Genomic DNA, 18,404 nt, shown 5'->3' on the forward strand with positions numbered 1-18,404 from the left:
TAGTGCAGCTCATCCAGGATGGCACATCAATGCGAGCTGTGGCAAGAAGGTTTGCTGAGTCTGTCAGTGTAGTGTCCAGAAGCTGAAGGTGCTACCAAGAGACAGGCCAGTACACCAGGAGATGTGGAGGGGGCCGTAGGAGGACAACAACCCAGCAGCAGGACTGCTACCTCCACCTTTGTGCAAGGAGGAACAGGAGGAGCACTGCCAGAGCCCTGAAAATGACCTCCAGCAGGCCACAAATGTGCATGTGTCTGCACAAACGGTTAGAAACTGATTCCATGAGGATGGTCTGAGAGCCCGACGTCCACAGATGGGGGTTGTGCTCACAGCCCAACACCGTGCAGGCATTTGCCACAGAACACCAGGATTGGCAAATTCGTCACTGGCGCCCTGTGCTCTTCACAGATGAAAGCAGGTTCACACTGAGCACATGTGACAGACGTGACAGAGTCTGGAGATTACGTGGAGAGCGATCTGCTGCCTGCAACATCCTTCAGCATGACCAGTTTGGCATTGGGTCAGTAATGGTGTGGGGTGGCATTTCTTTGGAGGGCCGCACAGCCCTCCATGTGCTCACCAGAGTTAGCCTGACTGCCATTAGGTGGCAAATGAGATCTTCAGACCCCTTGTGAGACCATATGCTGGTGCGGTTGGCCCTGGGTTCCTCCTAATGCAGGACAATGCCAGACCTCATGTGGCTGGAGTGTGTCAGCAGTTCCTGCAAGATGAAGACATTGAAGCTATGGACTGGCCCACCCATTCCCCAGACCTGAATCCTATTGAGCACATCTTGGACATCATGTCTCGCTCCATCCACCAATGTCACGTTGCACCACAGACTGTCCAGGAGTTGGAGGATGCTTTAGTCCTGGTCTGGGAGGAGATCCCTCAAGAGACCATCCGCTGCCTCATCAGGAGCATGCCCAGACATGCAATATTGAGCTTCCGAAATACTAATTGCTCTCCACATTGGGACTATGGGCGTGGCGTGCAGTGAATATTCATATGGAGGTCATACAGACACGTGGAGGCCACACACAATACTGAGCCTCTTTTCCTTGTCATGAGGCATTTCCACTGAAGTTGGATCAGCCTGTAATTTGATTTTCCACTTTGATTTTGAGTATAATTCCAACTCCAGACCTCCATGGGATATTCTTTTTGATTTACATTGATAATTATGTTTTCTTGTTCTGAACACATTCCACTATGCCATGAATAAAAATTTGCATCTGGAATATTTCATTCAGAGATATCTAGGATGTGGTATTTTAGTGTTCCCTTTTTTTGAGCAGTGTAAATAATAACCACAGCTTTTTTAAAAATGGTTATACAAGTTTGGCACCGCCATAATTGCACTGACCTGGAGAAGCACATCGTCTTTTTTCTGCACAATCAATGCTATGAAAATAAAACCCAAAAAACAATGGGAGAGTTACATTTTTTTTTACCACACTTGGAGTTCTTTTCCAATTTCTGTAAATTATGTAGGAGAAAGTAGGGTGCTATACAGAACTATAAATTGTACCATAAAAATAAACAAAATTACCATATTTACCTGGTATGCATGGCCCCCTCATCCCCATCCTGGTATGCATGGCCCCCTCATCCCCATCCTGGTATGCATGGCCCCCTCATCCCTATCCTGGTATGCATGGCCTCCTCATCCCTATCCTGGTATGCATGGCCCCCTCATCCCTATCCTGGTATGCATGGCCCCCTCATCCCTATCCTGGTATGCATGGCTCCTCATCCCTATCCTGGTATGCATGGCCCCCTCATCCCTATCCTGGTATGCATGGCCCCCTCATCCCTATCCTGGTATGCATTGCCCCTCATCCCTATCCTGGTATGCATGGCCCCCTCATCCCTATCCTGGTATGCATGGCCCCCTCATCCCTATCCTGGTATGATTGCCCCCTCATCCCTATCCTGGTATGCATGGCCCCCTCATCCCTATCTTGGTATGCATGGCCCCCTCATCCCTATCCTGGTATGCATGGCCCCCTCATCCCCATCCTGGTATGCATGGCCCCCTCATCCACATCCTGGTATTCATGGCCCCCTCATACCAATCCTGGTATGCATTGCCCCCTCATCCCTATCCTGGTATGCATGGCCCCCTCATCCCTATCCTGGTATGCATGGCCCCCACTGTTATGATCCGGTGACCTTGGAGCTGCATGAGAGCTTTCATTGGAGAAAGTGGCCACTATACTGACCGCAAACCTGAACTTAAACTAGAAGTAGCCGTGGAGTGTACCTAACACACCTAGACACCTCGTCACAGCCGGAGGACTAAATACCCCTAAAGATGGAAATCGGAATACTGTCTTGCTTCAGAGAAAATCCCCAAAGGATAGACAGTCCCCCACAAATATTGGCGGTGAGTCGGAGAGGAAAAAACATACACAGGCAGAAAAAACAGGATTTAGCACAGGAGGCAACTCTAGCTGGATAGGACAGGATAGGACAGAGTTCTGTGCGGTCAGTATAAAACCCTTCAAAAATCCACAGCAGAATATACAAAAAAACTTCCTACATCTAACTAAAGATGTAGGAGCGTATATCTGCAACTCCAGTGAAACCAACCAGACTGAGAAAACACAGACACAGTCTAATCTGGACAAAAGACAAACAAACGCACAGTACTGAAAATAAGCACACTGCATGTGTGCCATAGGAAAAGAAACAGACACTTATCTTTCCTGAACTGGCAGATAAGCAGGAGAGGCCAGGCAGAGATCCAATACTTCCAAAGAAACATAGACAACTGGCAAGGGCAAAAGGATCCTGCACACCTAAATATCCCAGTCAGAATTGTAATTATCCGACACACCTGGCCAGGACTGCGAGTCAGAGACAACTACATTCCCACCAACAACCACTGGAGGGAACCCAAGAGCAGAATTCACAACACCCCTCATCCCAATCCTGGTATGCATGGCCCCCTCATCCCTATCCTGGTATGCATGGCCCCCACATCCCTATCCTGGTATGCATGGCCCAATCATCCCTATCCTGGTATACATGGCCCCCTCATCCCTATCCTGATATGCATGGCCCTTCTCATCCCTATCCCGGCATGCATGGTTATTCATCCCTATCCTGGTATGCATGGTCTCTTCATCCCTATCCTGGTAAGTATGGCTCCTCATCCCCATCCTGTTATGCATGGCCCATCATAAAAACATTAAAAAAAAAACATTTTACTTACCTTCCTGCGCTCCCTCGCAGCATCTTGTTTCAATGCCAGCAGCTGATTGATGTTTGTAAGCAGCACATGCCAGGGGACAGCTGCCGGAATACTAACTGCTCTCCACGTCAAGACTATGGGCGTGGCATGCAGTGAATATTCATTCCCTTTAGTAGCAGGCACACGTGATCGCCCGGCAGCTGCTGGAAGCCGACGGCTGCGACTACTGTGCCCGCTATTAAGGAGAAATAAATGAATAGCCACTCCCGGCACAATGTATATTAATTTCTCGTTAGCAGCGGTCACAGTAGTCACAGCCGCCGGCTCCCGTCTCCTGTGACCCGTTGCTCCGCTGCTGCTGCTCCCCCTCTGTCTTGTGGGATCCTCACTTGATTATAAGCCTCATAAAAAAATGTGCTTAAAACTCAACTTATACTCGAGTAAATACGGTATCGTACAGCTATGGGGATGGAAAATAAAAATGTTACGGCTTTTGGAAGAAGAGGAGGAAAATACATATTTGCAAAAATGAATGATCAATTGGTCTGGATGCAGCTGAACAGCTCTGCTAAATGCAGTTGTATCACTATGTAGATCCGGTAAAGGGTCAGGGTTCTTCCATATGACCTGATGGGGTGTCTGAACATCATATATGGGGGTCCCGTGCTTGGTATCCCCACTAATAGCCAGGGAGGGAAAAAGATCATCACGAAAGTGAACTGTGAAAACTGCTCCCATCCTATCATCATGCACAAGTCTCTCTTCAAACACTCTGTGCTGCTGTTTACCATCAACCTTCCCAAAATACGGGGAGGAGCACAACAGTCATTGGATCCCTGATTTTGCTTACGGAGTATGTGTAATCCAGCACCAGACACCTTCCTTAATTTTCCATCAGAGGTGGCAGCTGTAATGTCTGAGAATGTCAGAAATGTATAGATGATGGGAAATAGGACTGGAGAAAAACTTCGGGTATTGAGATTTCTTTATTTTTGGAGCAAAATGACAGACATCTTACTATTAGTATTTTTGGTTTGGACTTGTCGTTTCATTCACCTAAAAATCTTACACCAGATATAAATCCAAAATGAATATATCTACGGAGATGTCGGGCATGAAGTAATGATAATAGGACTAAGGATCATCTACAATATGGTGTCGAAGATGTTCCCAGATTAAAATAGCGAACGACGGGGTGTATTTCTACAATAAACAAAGGAAAGTTAAAACTTCAGTGTTCATTTAAAAAGCTATTCGGTCATAGTTCTTAACAAATCTAGAGTAATCTTTTCATTTTCATATAAATACTATAATACTGACCCCTATGTACAAGAATATAACTACTATAATACTGCTCCTATGTGCAAGAATATAACTACTATAATACTGCTCCTATGTGCAAGAATATAACTACTATAATAGTGCCCCTATATACAAGAATATAACTACTATAATACTGCTCCTCTGTACAAGAATATAACTACTATAATACTGTCCCTATGTACAAGAATATAACTACTATAATACTGCCCCTATGTACAAGAATATAACTACTATAATACTGCTCCTCTGTACAAGAATATAACTACTATAATACTGCTCCTCTGTACAAGAATATAACTACTATAATACTGCTCCTATGTACAAGAATATAACTACTATAATACTGCCCCTATGTACAAGAATATAACTACTATAATACTGCTCCTATGTACAAGAATATAACTACTATAATACTGCCCCCTATGTACAAGAATATAACTACTATAATACTGCCCCTATGTACAAGAATATAACTACTATAGTACTGCTCCTCTGTACAAGAATATAACTACTATAATACTGTCCCTATGTACAAGAATATAACTACTATAATACTGTCCCTATGTACAAGAATATAACTACTATAATACTGCTCCTATGTGCAAGAATATAACTACTATAATACTGCTCCTCTGTACAAGAATATAACTACTATAATACTGTCCCTATGTACAAGAATATAACTACTATAATACTGTCCCTATGTACATGAATATAACTACTATAATACTGCCCCTATGTACAAGAATATAACTACTATAATACTGCTCCTCTGTGCAAGAATATAACTACTATAATACTGCTCCTCTGTACAAGAATATAACTACTATAATACTGCTCCTATGTACAAGAATATAACTACTATAATACTGCTCCTCTGTACAAGAATATAACTACTATAATACTGCTCCTATGTACAAGAATATAACTACTATAGTACTGCTCCTCTGTACAAGAATATAACTACTATAATACTGCATCCTATATACAAGAATATAACTACTATAATACTGCCCCTATGTACAAGAATATAACTACTATAATACTGTCCCTATGTACAAGAATATAACTACTATAATACTGTCCCTATGTACAAGAATATAACTACTATAATACTGTCCCTATGTACAAGAATATAACTACTATAATACTGCTCCTCTGTACAAGAATATAACTACTATAATACTGCTCCTATGTACAAGAATATAACTACTATAATACTGCCCCCTATGTACAAGAATATAACTACTATAATACTGCTCCTCTGTACAAGAATATAACTACTATAATACTGCCCCCTATGTACAAGAATATAACTACTATAATACTGCCCCTATGTACAAGAATATAACTACTATAATACTGCTCCTATGTACAAGAATATAACTACTATAATACTGCTCCTCTGTACAAGAATATAACTACTATAATACTGCTCCTATGTACAAGAATATAACTACTATAATACTGCTCCTCTGTACAAGAATATAACTACTATAATACTGTCCCTATGTACAAGAATATAACTACTATAATACTGCTCCTCTGTACAAGAATATAACTACTATAATACTGCCCCTATGTGCAAGAATATAACTACTATAATACTGCTCCTATGTACAAGAATATAACTACTATAATACTGCTCCTCTGTACAAGAATATAACTACTATAATACTGCCCCTATGTACAAGAATATAACTACTATAATACTACCCCTATGTACAATAGCGACGTACTATATTGCCCAGCCACGTAGTATATTGCCCAGCCACGTAGTATATTGCCCAGCCACGTAGTATATTGCCCAGCGATGTAGTATATTGCCCAGCCACATAGTATATTGCCCCGCCACGTACTATATTGCCCAGCCACATAGTATATTGCCCAGTCACGTATTGCCCAGCCACATAGTATATTGCCCAGCCACGTAGTATATTGCCCAGCCACATAGTATATTGCCCAGGGCCACGTAGTATATTGCCCAGGGCCACGTAGTATATTGCCCAGGGCCACGTAGTATATTGCCCAGCCACATAGTATATTGCCCAGCCACGTAGTATATTGCCCAGCCACATAGTATATTGTCCAGCCACGTAGTATATTGCCCAGCCATGTAGTATATTGCCCAGGGCCACGTAGTATATTGCCCAGCCACGTAGTATATTGCCCAGCCACGTAGTATATTGCCCAGCCATGTAGTATATTGTCCAGCCACGTAGTATATTGTCCAGCCACGTAGTATATTGCCCAGCCACGTAGTATATTGCCCAGCCACGTAGTATATTGCCCAGTAACGTAGTATATTGCCCAGCCACGTAGTATATTGCCCAGTAACGTAGTATATTGCCCAGCCACGTACTATATTGCCCAGCCACGTAGTATATTGCCCAGCCACGTAGTATATTGCCCAGTAACGTAGTATATTGCCCAGCCACGTAGTATATTGCCCAGCGACGTAGTATATATTTCACAGCCACGTAGTATATTGCCCAGCCACATAGTATATAGCAGAGTCATGTAGTATATTGCCCAGTCACGTAGTATATTGCCCAGCACAGAGCCACGTAGTATAGAGACTTAAAAAAAAAAATAAACATATACTCACCTATAGCCCGTTGAAGTCCTGCTATACTCACCATCCGCTGCCTTTCTCGCTCCTCGCCACGCTCCCGGGACCGCTCCATTGCAAGCGGCAGCTTCCGGTCCCAGCGCTGGTGTGAGCAGGACCTACGATGACGTCGCGGTCACTTGACCATCACGGCAGGTCCTTGTCGCACATCGGCCCTGGGACGGGACCGGAAGCTGCCACTTGCAATGGAGCGGTCCCGGGAGCGTGGCGAGGAGCGAGAAAGGCAGCGGATGGTGAGTATAGCAGGTTTTTTGTTTTTTTATTATTTTTAACATGCATATTTTTACTATTGATGCTGCATAGGCAGCATCATTAGTAAATAGTTGGGGACACACAGGGTTAATAGCAGCGGTAACGGAGCGCGTTACACCGCGGGCCGTTACCGCTGCCATTAACCCTGTGGGAGTGGTGAGCGGAGGGGATTACGGAGTGGGCGCCGGGCAGTGAGTGTAGGGGAGGGACTAATCGGACTGTGGCCGTCGCTGATTGTTCGTGGCAGCCATGACAGCCAGCTGCCGAGACCTATCAGCGAATGAATAACCGTGACAGAAGGACAGACAGACGTAAGTGACCCTTAGACAATTATGTATATAGATAATACTGCCCCTATGTACAAGAATATAACTACTATAATACTGCCCCTATGTACAAGTATATAACTACTATAATACTGCCCCCTTTATATAAGAATATAACTACTATAATACTGCCCCTATGTACACGTATATAACTACTATAATACTGCTCCTATGTACATGAATATAACTACTATAATACTGCCCCTATGTACAAGAATATAACTACTATAATACTGCCCCTATGTACAAGAATATAACTACTATAATACTGCCCCTATGTACAAGAATATAACTACTATAATACTGCACCTATGTACAAGAATATAACTACTATAATACTGCTCACTATATACAAGAATATAACTACTATAATACTGCCCCTATGTACAAGAATATAACTACTATAATACTGCACCTATGTACAAGAATATAACTACTATAATACTGCCCCTATGTACAAGAATATAACTACTATAATACTGCCCCTATGTACAAGAATATAACTACTATAATACTGCCCCTATGTACAAGAATATAACTACTATAATACTGCCCCTATGTACAAGAATATAACTACTATAATACTGCACCTATGTACAAGAATATAACTACTATAATACTGCTCCTATGTACAAGAATATAACTACTATAATACTGCTCACTATATACAAGAATATAACTACTATAATACTGCCTCTATGTGCAAGAATATAACTACTATAATACTGCTCACTATGTACAAGAATATAACTACTATAATACTGCCCCTATGTACAAGAATATAACTACTATAATACTGCACCTATGTACAAGAATATAACTACTATAATACTGCCCCTATGTACAAGAATATAACTACTATAATACTGCCCCTATGTACAAGAATATAACTACTATAATACTGCCCCTATGTACAAGAATATAACTACTATAATACTGCACCTATGTACAAGAATATAACTACTATAATACTGCCCCTATGTACAAGAATATAACTACTATAATACTGCCCCTATGTACAAGAATATAACTACTATAATACTGCACCTATGTACAAGAATATAACTACTATAATACTGCTCACTATATACAAGAATATAACTACTATAATACTGCCCCTATGTACAAGAATATAACTACTATAATACTGCACCTATGTACAAGAATATAACTACTATAATACTGCCCCTATGTACAAGAATATAACTACTATAATACTGCCCCTATGTACAAGAATATAACTACTATAATACTGCCCCTATGTACAAGAATATAACTACTATAATACTGCCCCTATGTACAAGAATATAACTACTATAATACTGCACCTATGTACAAGAATATAACTACTATAATACTGCTCCTATGTACAAGAATATAACTACTATAATACTGCTCACTATATACAAGAATATAACTACTATAATACTGCCTCTATGTGCAAGAATATAACTACTATAATACTGCTCACTATGTACAAGAATATAACTACTATAATACTGCCCCTATGTACAAGAATATAACTACTATAATACTGCACCTATGTACAAGAATATAACTACTATAATACTGCCCCTATGTACAAGAATATAACTACTATAATACTGCCCCTATGTACAAGAATATAACTACTATAATACTGCCCCTATGTACAAGAATATAACTACTATAATACTGCACCTATGTACAAGAATATAACTACTATAATACTGCTCCTATGTACAAGAATATAACTACTATAATACTGCTCACTATATACAAGAATATAACTACTATAATACTGCCTCTATGTGCAAGAATATAACTACTATAATACTGCTCACTATGTACAAGAATATAACTACTATAATACTGCCCCTATGTACAAGAATATAACTACTATAATACTGCTCCTATATACAAGAATATAACTACTATAATACTGCCCCTATGTACAAGAATATAACTACTATAATACTGCCCCTATGTACAAGAATATAACTACTATAATACTGCACCTATGTACAAGAATATAACTACTATAATACTGCCCTATGTACAAGAATATAACTACTATAATACTGCCCCCTATGTACAAGAATATAACTACTATAATACTGCACCTATGTACAAGAATATAACTACTATAATACTGCCCTCATGCACAATAATATGTACAATGGTGACCACTTTTTCATGTACATTTGCACCTTCTCGAGTCTTGATCTGCTTTTCTTCATTGCGGCCCACTTCCCGGTTTTGCTGATGTTGCTGCCTATTTGTGTAAGCCTTGCCCGACCTTTTTCTTATATCATATAAATATTAAGGTTTTCTAAAAATAAATATAATAAATGAGCTGTGATAATATTCCTTAAGGCCGTCTCCAGTTTGAAGCAAATCAAACAAAAACTTTTTTAGTGAGAACCTGATATGACAAGTTCCGAGCTCAATGGAATATTAAAATATTTTCAGTACTTGTAGTTTTAACTTCACATGCCGGAAATAGGGAATTTATAACAAGACATCCATTGTTCTACGCATAGGTCTGGGAGGAAAGATTATCACATCAATTAAAAAAAAAAACTTCCCATCCCGTGCTAACGCGTGTGAATGTCATGTATTTTTTGGTTTATGATCTCTTTATGGTGAGGACAGGGTCATTTTATAATCTAGTGTGACAAACTGGGCAATTGCCCTGGGCCTCTCTTTTCTAGGGTACCCAAAAAGAGACTGAGTATTTTTATAAGAGTATATTGGTATTATCAGAGGTGTATCTGTGGGGGGGGGACCAGGTCATGTGCCCCAAGCGCAGCCGCCAAGGGGCGCAGTCAGGCCGCCTAATGTCCCCCCTGGCAGCTGCGTTCTGCCGCACCCCGGACTGGAAGTCGTCAGTTCTTTCAGCCGGCGGTCAAGCTGACGGCCGGCACAGAGAAACTGCAGCGCGTCGGCTCCCAGTGTTCAATTGTACTCGCGTCTTACAAAAGCAAGTAGAATTGAGGCTCTGACCGCCGGGTGAGAGCGAAGCCAGCAGCGTGATCAGGTCATGTGATCAGGTCATGTGATCACGCTTCTGACTTCGCTCGCCAGCGCCCAGAAGCGCGAAGAGCATCGGTGGTAAGTGCTCCACTCTGGAGCTGAAGACACCGAAGATTAAATGTGGGGTGGGGGAGATTTTTTCTGTGAGGAGGATTCTGTGAGTGAAGATTTACTCTATGAGGGGATTTATTCTGTGAGGATTTATTCTGTGGGGGGAGGATTTATTCTGTGAGGGGAGATTTACTCAGTGGGGGGATTTACTCTCTGGGGGAGATTTACTCTATGGGGCATTTATTCTGCGGGGGGGGGAGATGTATTCTGAGAGGGGAAGATTTATTTTGTAGGGGGAGATTTAATCTGTGAGGAGGATTCTGTAAGGGAAGATTTACTCTATGGGAAATTTATTCTGCGAGGAGGATTTACTTTGTGGGGAGAGATTTACTCTTTGGGGAGGTTTATTATGTGAGGAGGATTCTGTGGGGGGAAGATTTACTTTATGGGGAATTTATTCTGTGTGGAGGAAGATTTATTCTGTGGGGGAAGATTTATTCTGTGAGGAGGAAGATTTATTCTGTGAGGATTTATTCTGTGGGGGGAGGATTTATTCTGTGAGGGGAGATTTACTCTGTGGGGGGCTTTACTCTATGGGGGCATTTATTCTGCAGGGGGGGGATATGTATTCTGAGAGGGGAAGATTTATTTTGTAGGGGGAGATTTAATCTGTGAGGAGGATTCTGTGGGGGGAAGATTTACTTTATGGGGAATTTATTCTGTGTGGGGGAAGATTTATTCTGTGGGGGAAGATTTATTCTGTGAGGAGGAAGATTTATTCTGTGAGGGAAGATTTATTCTGTGAGGAGGAAGATTTATTCTGTGGAGGAAGATTTATTCTGTGGGGAGAGATTTATTCTGTGAGGAGGAAGATTTATTCTGTGGAGGAAGATTTATTCTGTGAGGAGGAAGATTTATTCTGTGAGGAGGAAGATTTATTCTGTGGGGGAAGATTTATTCTGTGGGGGAAGATTTATTCTGTGAGGGAAGATTTATTCTGTGAGGAGGAAGATTTATTCTGTGTGGGGGAAGAGTTATTCTGTGAGGTTATTCTGTGAGGAGGAAGATTTATTCTGTGTGGGGGAAGATTTATTCTGTGAGGAGGAAGATTTATTCTGTGAGGGGAAGATTTTATCTGTGGAGGAAGATTTATTCTGTGAGGGAAGATTTATTCTGTGAGGAGGAAGATTTATTCTGTGTGGGGGAAGATTTATTCTGTGAGGAGGAAGATTTATTCTGTGTGGGGGAAGATTTATTCTGTGAGGAGGAAGATTTATTTTGTGAGGGGAAGATTTTATCTGTGGGGGAAGATTTAGTCTGTGAGGAGGAAGATTTATTCTGTGGGGGAAGATTTATTCTGTGAGGAGGAAGATTTATTCTGTGGGGAAAGATTCATTCTGTGAGGAGGAAGATTTATTCTGTGGGGGAAGATTTATTCTGTGAGGAGGAAGATTTATTCTGTGAGGGAAGATTTATTCTGTGAGGATGATTTATTTAGTGAGGGGGGATTCATTCTGTGAGAAGGATTTATTCTGTGAGGAGGAAGATTTATTCTGTGGGGGGAGATGTATTCTGTGGGGAAAGATTTATTCTATGAGGGAAGATTTACTCTGTGAGGAGGAAGATTTATTCTGTGGGGGAGATTTATTCTGTGGGGAAAGATTTATTCTATGAGGGAAGATTTACTCTGTGAGGAGGATTTATTCTGTGGGGGAAGATTTATTCTGTGGGGGGAGATTTACTCTGTGAGGAGGATTTATTCTGTGGGGGAAGATTTATTCTGTGGGGGGAGATTTACTCTGTGAGGAGGATTTATTCTGTGGGGGAAGATTTATTCTGTGAGGAGGAAGATTTATTCTGTGAGGGAAGATTTATTCTATGAGGGAAGATTTATTCTGTGAGGAGGATTTATTCTGTGAGGAGGAAGATTTATTCTGTGAGGGGAGATTTATTCAGTGAGTGAGGAGGAAGATTTATTCTGTGAGGGAAGATTTATTCTGTGGGGGAGATTTATTCTGTGAGGTATAAGATTTATTCTGTGAGGGAAGATTTATTCTGTGAGGAATAAGATTTATTCTGTGAGGGAAGATTTATTCTGTGGGGGAAGATTTATTCTGTGAGGAGGAGGATTTATTCTGTGAGGGAAGATTTATTCTGTGGGGGAGATTTATTCTGTGAGGTATAAGATTTATTCTGTGAGGGAAGATTTATTCTGTGGGGGAAGATTTATTCTGTGAGGAGGAGGATTTATTCTATGAGGGAAGATTTATTCTGTGAGGAATAAGATTTATTCTGTGGGGGAAGATTTATTCTGTGGGGGAAGATTTATTCTGTGAGGAATACGATTTATTCTGTGAGGAGGAGGATTTATTCTATGAGGGAAGATTTATTCTGTGAGGAATAAGATTTATTCTGTGGGGGAAGATTTATTCTGTGAGGAGGAAGATTTATTCTGTGGGGGAAGATTTATTCTGTGAGGAGGAAGATTTATTCTGTGAGGGAAGATTTATTCTGTGAGGATGATTTATTTAGTGTGGGGGATTCATTCTGTGAGAAGGATTTATTCTGTGGGGGAGAGATTTGAGGATACAAGTTTTGGGGAGCAAGGGAGGGACAGACACTATGGGGGATAGGTGCATTCACAGTATGGTGATTGGGAGAGATAGGTGCAGACACAGTATGGGGAGTCAGAGGGATTTGTGAGGTGACAGTATGGTTAGCAGGGGGGATGTGAGAGAAGACAGCATGCAGAGGCAAGGGGAAATGTATGAGGAGACTATTGAGGGGAATAATGTGAAGAGACAGTATGTGGGGGAGTGTGAGTGGGCACAGAATAAAGACTTAGTGTGGCGGGGTAGCATGGGGGAAAAGTGTAACGTCACAGCCATGGAGGGGGAGTGTGGTGAGGGGCCACAGTATAGAGACTGGGCCCTATAGGGGGGGACACAGAGTGAAGAGGAGCCCCAATATACAAAGGAGAGGGCAGGGTGGCGGGCATGTACCATAAGGTAGACTCTGTGGGGGTCATATTTTGTGCAAAGCATATAGTGAGGGGCAATTATTTATTCAGAGGCTCAGCATACGGCAGATATTTTTATTCAGAAGCATTATAATGACACTGCTAGTTTTAAAGGCATCATGTGGGGATGTGCTGCACAAGACCGGAGAAGATGGAAGTCTGCAGAGACGGCTGTGGGAGAGAAGAGTCATCATGGCGTCTGGACAAAATGAAGATAAAACGAAAGAGACGTCTCTGGAGTCGTTCTTCTATAAAGGTACCTGGATGTACATGTTTTTTGCGATACTAATTTTCAAGTTTTTATTAATGTTAAGAGCATTAAAAGGGTTGTCCGGGTCTGTGATGAGTATGCAGTTAATTCTGTTTGACTGCAGACTTATGAATTCTGTCACTGCGCACTGGACACTGTCAGGATTCTTTACACATTTTCGTAGCCTTACGTAATGAAAATGAATTGAGCAACGCAGATCAAGTCTAGTTGGAATGTGGCCAGAAGTGTTCAAACCATATACGTGTGCTGACATGACAGTCCACTCTTGCCAGCTACAAGGGAGATTCCTAAAAGTGTGCAGTGCATGCGTTGTAAGAATTCAGAAGCCTGCAGTCACTTAGAGTGACTGCAGACTTTCATCTCAAACCCCTTATTTATAAAACCAAGCCTTGTAGTGTAATATACTCAGTGTCAGGATTTAGTTCTGCTCGTAGGTTCCAGCCATTTAATTCATATGCGATTTTCATGCTTATGGTCATGTGACAACGAGCTTCCCTTCCTGCTTCTCTCAGTTTTCCACTGGACAGTGAGAATTAGGGAGAGCAGCTAGTCGGCCTGTGCCTGTAAGTTAGTGCTGGGGTCCTGGGTTCAAATCCCACCAAGGACAACATCTGCAAGGAGTTTGTATGTTCTCCGTGGGTTTCCTCCGGGTTCTCTGGTTTCATCCCACACTCCCAACGACAAACTGATAGGGAATCCATATTGTGAGGCCCAATGGGGACAGCGTTGTCTGTCATGTGCTGCAAAGCATAATAAATAGATAAACTTCACACTAGACCTCCAGCAGCTTGGATTGTGGCCTCTTCACTCTTCCTCCAGACTCTGGGACCTTGATTTTCAAGGTCTAGTGTGAAGTTTTCACAATCAGTGATGGTTTGGGGAGCCATGTCATCTCCTGTATTTTATCAAGACCAAAGTCAGCGCAGATGTCTACAAGGAAATGTTAGAGCACTTCATGCTTCCCTCTGACAACAAGCTTTTTGGAGATGGAAATGTCATTCTCCAGCAGGACTTGGCCCCTGTCCACACTGCCAAAAGTACCAATACCTGCTGTAAAAAAAACAGTATCACTGTGCTTGATTGGCAGCAAACTCGCCTGACCTTAACCCCATAGAGAATCTATGGAGTATTGTCAAGAGGAAGATGAGACACCAGACCCAACAATGAAGACGAGCTGAAGGCTTCTATCAAAGCAACCTGGGCTTCCATAACCCCTCAGCAGCGCCACAAGCTGATCGCCTCCATGCCACGCCGCATTGATGCAGTAATTGATGCAAAAGGAGCCCTGACCAAGTATTGAGTGCATTTACTGAACATACATTTCAGTAGGACAACATCTCGGATTTTAAAATAATTTTTCAAGCTGGTGTTATAAAGTATTCTAATTTACTGAGATAATGACTTTTGGGTTTTCACTGACTGTAAGCCATAATCATTAACATTAACAGAAATAAAACCCATGAAATAGATCACTCCGTGCGTAATGACTCTATAGAATATATGAGTTTCACTTTTTGTATTGAAGAACTGAAATAAATTAACTTTTTGATGATATTCTAATTTTGTGAGAAGCACCTGTATATGGCAGCATTATTTGGCATTATTATTTTTTTATGGCAATCTTATGTGGAAACAATACAGAACTATAATTTAAAGGGAATCTGTCAGCAGGATTTCACCCTCCAAACTCTTTATCTAATCATGTAGCTCATTAAAAGACAAGTCCAGCAATACCTTTACATGGCCCGTTCGTTACTGAGATATCAACATTTGACTTGATATGCAAATGAAGCTGAAGAGCTATGATAGATCTGAAGCCTCCATCACTCCAGGTCTATTTCCCACCCAGCACCGCCGCCTCCTGCCTCACTGATGGCGCCCTTGCCTTAAGTCAAACAGCATAGAGGTTGTCAGTCAAGCTGGAGGAGGCCGCACTGAGCGGGGAATAGAGCTGGAGTGACGGAGGTTTCAGATCTACCATAGCTCTGGATCCTATTTAGCATATTAATTCAAACACTGATTTCTCAGTAACGGAGAAACGGATTGGCCGCGTAAAGGTATTGCTGGACTTGTCTTTGGAAGAGCTATATGTGCTTATAAATAGTTTGGGGGGGGGGGGTTAATATCAACTGACAGATTCTCTTTAAGAGCTGTATAATCTGTATTTGTTGGAATTTATATGCAGTATTATGTGTGAAGTATATGACAGTATTATTTGGATAACGCATATTATTTAACCATTTTATGATGGAATTATGTGGTAGCTGCTGTGTATGGCAGTATTATTTAAGAATTGTATGGAACTGTTATTTGGATATTATCATGTGTAGGTAATATGTAATCAATTGGGGTGTATCATCATTACTCTCATTTTGATCATTATTCGCCTATGTTAATATTTTTTCAACTATTGCTTTTATTTGTGTGTATTTTACTGGTCTTCATTGGAAATCCAGTCCAGAATTTTATACCAGTCCTAAAAGAGATCTATAAGCAATTGCTATCGTTAAAAAACCCTGGGTGGTTTTGAAACGCGTTTAGTGCGATGGAGGACCCATAGGTTCCGACGATTATAATATATGGACTATTGGTCCTAGCGTCTCCTGGGATTCGATTCTCAGCGTAAGTTGGTTCCTGAAAGGAGAGAAGAAACCACACGTCTTGACGTTTTTGAGAAGGGAATCCCACTTCGATCCAAGATTGTAACAGAGAGAACTGAGGATAGACCAGTTACCAATGGGTGGAATATTCACTCAATTTGTAGCCATGGTGTTTCGGGGTGTTACCCCTCATCAGTGCAAAGTATGAGGAGCATGAATGACTTATAAGTCTCCTCGCTCTGACATACCAGGCTTGGCATGTCACTCTCCACCAGGAGAAACATTACCCCTTAGACTCCAGTCTTAGCCTCTCACATAGCCAAATCAGATTTCACACTTTGCACTGATGAGGTTCAGCGCCCACGAAGCACAGTGTCTGCAAATCGAGATTCTGGTTTGAACTAAGTCATGTAGTAAGGCTCGTTAGAGGGCCAGTAATGACTTTTAGCATTGGTACTTCCAATAAGTGGCACTATAGAGTTTTAGTCATGTATAATAATAATAATAATAATAACAATAATAATCTTTATTTATATAGCGCCAAGATATTCTGCAGAGCTTTACAATTCAACTGTTTGATTATTCCTTAAAAACATGGACATGGCAGGAAGAAAGTAATGCGTTGACGAGTTTCTACCGACACGGTCTTAGTCTTAAGATACAGATTTAATGATATCAATAAAAAAATGATTATTGACACCTAAGGTGTTGCCAACCATTTTTTCTGAGAAACATGCAGGCAGTCTGGATTCTTTAGTTTTTTGTGGAATAGACCGGGTTAACAACCCTAAACGTGTAGGTGATTGGAGAAAACTCTTTTTTAAAAAAAAGAAAAAAAAAGAGGCATTATGGATAATGAAATTAAATAATTTATTAAAAAAAATACTGGAATGGTGCTTTAAATGGGTGACGCTAATGTGCAATTTCCAAATAATACTGCCACACAGTGTCTACATAATACCGATAACACAATATCCAAATAATACTGCAATATAGTGTCTACATAATACCGATAATGCAATATCTAAATAATACTGCCACATAGTGTCTACATAATACCGATAATGCAATATCTAAATAATACTGCCACATAGTGTCTACATAATACCGATAATGCAATATCCAAATAATACTGCCATATAGTGTCTACATAATACCGATAATGCAATATACAAATAATACTGCCATATAGTGTCTGCATAATACCGATAACGCAATATCCAAATAATACTGCCATATAGTGTCTACATAATACCGATAATGCAATATACAAATAATACTGCCATATAGTGTCTGCATAATACCGATAACGCAATATCCAAATAATACTGCCATATAGTGTCTACATAATATCGATAATGCAAAATAAAAATAATATTGCCACATAGTGTCTACATAATACCGATAACACAATATCCAAATAATACTGCCATATAGTGTCTACATAATACCGATAATGCAATATCCAAATAATACTGCCACATAGTGTCTACATAATACCGATAACGCAATATCCAAATAATACTGCCATATAGTGTCTACATAATACCGATAATGCAATATCCAAATAATACTGCCACATAGTGTCTACATAATACCGATAACGCAATATCCAAATAATACTGCCATATAGTGTCTACATAATACCGATAATGCAATATACAAATAATACTGCCATATAGTGTCTACATAATACCGATAATGCAATATCCAAAT

The 18,404-nt window shown here is 40.8% G+C and overlaps 1 protein-coding gene across 3 annotated transcripts in view; it reads right to left on the reverse strand.

Annotated features, from left to right (window-relative positions):
• Positions 1-18,404, reverse strand: part of GJA5 (gap junction protein alpha 5) — an 86,856-nt gene that overhangs the window by 17,416 nt on the left and 51,036 nt on the right. Inside the window, exon 1 of one of the 3 annotated variants that reach the window (XM_069760663.1) lies at positions 1,367-1,385. The exons of the other annotated variants lie outside the window; for them this stretch is intronic. The gene's annotated coding sequence lies outside the window, so the exon portion shown is untranslated. Of the gene's footprint in view, positions 1-1,366; positions 1,386-18,404 lie in introns of those variants that run through there. 3 annotated transcript variants of the gene reach the window in all.

The sequence above is a fragment of the Ranitomeya imitator genome, chromosome 3, assembly GCF_032444005.1.
Source record: "Ranitomeya imitator isolate aRanImi1 chromosome 3, aRanImi1.pri, whole genome shotgun sequence".
NCBI classification, from domain to species: Eukaryota; Metazoa; Chordata; class Amphibia; order Anura; family Dendrobatidae; genus Ranitomeya; species Ranitomeya imitator.